Below are 3,517 nucleotides of genomic sequence, written 5' to 3'. Positions count from 1 at the left end.
GTGAGTGAAAATTCTACAACACTATCAAGATTTTTGCACAAGTATTGATCATGCAGTCAGTGTATAAAACATGTTTGGTTATTTTAGAGTATAATAAGCAGCGTCCACTCTGAAAGATTATTCTGGGTTTAATATGAATGACTTGCATTTCAAGTAACCCCCTGCATATTTTTGAAGTTTTCTAGAAGTTGATTTGAATTTCAGCAAGAACTGTTATGTACTTATTAATCATCATATATCCATATTACTGTTAGACAAAATTTGATTATCTTAAGCTATGTTGATGTTACCGACATTTTAGCATTATTACCTAGCGATTTTTGCACAATAAAAGCATTGGTGCAAAAAATTTACGATATGACACAATTTTGCAGTCACTATTTTTTTTCACAGTGCTGAGCTTCCCATTCTTCAGATTTTAAACAGTCACTATTGCCTTTGCTCCAACAACTTGCTCATGCAGTGTGTCTGGATTCTCACTTTGTCCGCTACTGACACCTTGTAAATGATTGCCGTTCTGATCTGAAATGCCTTTTAAAAGAAATTATCTGTAAATTATCATATTATCAAATGTCTACTTAACTGTGACATCTTTAAGAGTAAGTTGGTAACCCTGTTTTTTCCCCCCTATAATGGTAGTTTTACAGTGCAAACATTTTTGAAGATGTGAAAATCGCTAGGTGGTCAAGCTAAAAAGTCTGTAACTTTTGCCATGTTTAAAGATAATTGCATTCTATTTAGCACATGAACGTAGATTGTAAAAGTAAATACAGCTGTAAATGTCACATTGAAGTCACAGATAACCAAAAACATCCTCAAATCTCCAGTTCAGTATCGAATGCCTTCCTAAATAGGAATGCCTTAACACTTTTCCTGTATTTGGGCAGGAAGATGATTCCATAACCTAGTAACTTCTGATGTAAAACACTCTTGATCTATTCTCTTCCATTCGCATATGTTTCACCGTGGGTACATCCAGCAGATGCTTATTATCTGATCAAAGGGGACCTTTATGGCTGTATATTTGTAATTTGTAGCCAAGAAGACTGGGGCTTCATTGTTCAAAACATTACAGATTAATACTAAAATCTTAAATTGAGAAAGCCAATAATAGGTAGTTAATGGAGGGTTCCTAAGAAATGGGGTAATATGGTCCCATCGGCTGTTCTGGTCACTATTCGTTGCCAAAGCATTTGTGCCAACTGAAGCGGATGGAACAAGGTTCCAGAAACTTCCATTAAGTAATGCATCACAATAGTCAGACAGAGGAGTGATATGAGCAAAAATAAGCAACCTAAAATTATCCTCTAATAGATTAAGTCCTAAGTCTACTTAAAAGGTTTCAGTTTAAAGAAGATACACCTGAGTACGTTCCTGTACATGGGGGTAGAAAGGTAAAGCGGAATCCAGAAGTAAACCCAAGGTATTACATCTCGTGTTTGATTTTCAATTTAAGAATCTTCTAAATCAAAATACTTAGGAAAGAATCATAATTTGAGTCTTTAGCCCTATTAAATTTTAATCTGTTTGCAGACATCTAGCTCTTTATTTTGACAAAATAGAGACGTAGGCAATGAAACACTTTATGACAGATTTTTCAATAGGAAAAAAGAATTGGATGTCATCGGCATAAAGTCGATAAGATACTCGTAGCCCTTCAAAAAGTTTACATAGTGGCAACATGTAGATTTTAAACACAGTGGGGGATACAGTAGAACCCTGAGGCTCTCTAGACTGAGTCAACCAGCTAGATGTAGACTGATTTATTCGCAACTGAATTGACTACTCTAAAAGGAACAAAACCAACCAAAGGACCTTCCCCTAATCCCAGTTCTTTAGGCATCCTCGCAGCAATCTGTGATGAAATTGTTTAAAAGGAGCTGAGATGTTCAGAGCTATCAAAATATAGCTCAAGCCCCTATTATAAGCAATGTTTCTGTAGAAAAACTTTGGGTGAAATCCAAACTGAAAACCATCCAAATTTGATAATCATCTTGTAGTTGAACCAGTACTACTTCTGTACATAATTTTAAAACAGTCTGCCTAGATGGGGAGGTCATGTGGTCAATTTTTTTTTAACACAGATTAAGAATTTACGTGTCTTTATAAAAACATTAGCACAAATCTTGCACAAACCACAAGTTAAATAGATCAGCATGAGGAAAATATACATTTTCAAAACCACGCTCAGAAGAAGAAGGCAATATATATGCTTAGAGTACACAGGTGCAGCTGAGTCCACCAGTGCTCCAACCAAACTCTGGCCCTGAAACATCCTTACAACTGCATCACATTTAAGTTTTCAAAATCAGAGGTTGGCAATAATATAATATACATGCAAAATGCAGAAATAACTCCAATAACTTGACAGGAAAGCTAAACCAGTATTCAAGAAATACTCAGCATGGTAAAAAAAATACAATAAAGAACAGTGGTGGAGGAAAACTCACAGAATGATGGTCCCAGAGCAGGGGCATAGCCAGACCTCGCCGGAAGGGAGGGGGTCAGAGCCCGAGGTTGGGGGGGGCACTGTTTAGGAGCCCCGCCACCCCCCCCGAGCTGCCGATGCCGCCACATAGGACCCCCCCTGCCCAACGACCCCCTTGAAAAACCTCTCCTGCCCCAACCTCCGCCGCCGTCGCGTCCACCCCCGCGCCGCATCAGAAACAGCTGATCACACAAGCAACTCATTGAATGAAGGTGCTACTCCATCGCTGAAGAAGACTCTCTCGGCTGGTGGGGTTCGAGGACCCCCGCCAGCAAACAAGTATCTGATGCGGCGGCGGGTCGGGCGGCGATGTGGGGGAGGGTTGGTGGCGGGAGGGGGGATTCCAGGGGATCATCGGCAGGGGAGTCAGGGGCAAATCTACGGGGGCCCAGGCCCCCTCAGGCCTCACGTAGCTACGCCACTGGCCGGAGAGCATAAGGAAGACAATTCCACAATGTTGCTGCTAATATTAAAGAATGTACCCATATGTTGTCAGTTCCAGTGACCTTTGACAAACTAAGGACCACCAATCTATTATCTGGGACAGATCTCAGCACCCTACCAGGTACATACCAGTTTTCAAAGTGAGGTTACATGATTAACTTCGCTTTCAGATTACTCCAGGAAAATGTCCTGCACATACATTCACCTGACACTATGCGTACTTAGTTTCCTAAAAGAAAATAAATGCATAAGTTGAAAATACAAAAGTATGGACAGAAGCTCAGACCCCTCCCCATCTCTGTCTTAAGGAACACCTGTTCAAACGGGTAAAGCTGGGCAGGTACAGGAACTCTGCTTGTAATTTTAGCCTCACATAGAGAGGGTTGTTTTCAAAAGAGCCCATTATCCCAGATAAAACACTATTTTACTTGCTCATAATGTTTTGAAAATGGCCTTTGCTGAAGCCTCTTTTCATACTGCTCACATTACTGCAAAGTTCCTGTGGATCGGTTTTTTCCAATAAAAGCACCAACACACTGCTTTATCTTCTCCTCCAAACATAACAAATACAAACCCACAACCATA

The sequence above is a fragment of the Microcaecilia unicolor genome, unplaced genomic scaffold, assembly GCF_901765095.1.
Source record: "Microcaecilia unicolor unplaced genomic scaffold, aMicUni1.1, whole genome shotgun sequence".
NCBI classification, from domain to species: Eukaryota; Metazoa; Chordata; class Amphibia; order Gymnophiona; family Siphonopidae; genus Microcaecilia; species Microcaecilia unicolor.
This window is presented reverse-complemented; position numbering follows the sequence as displayed.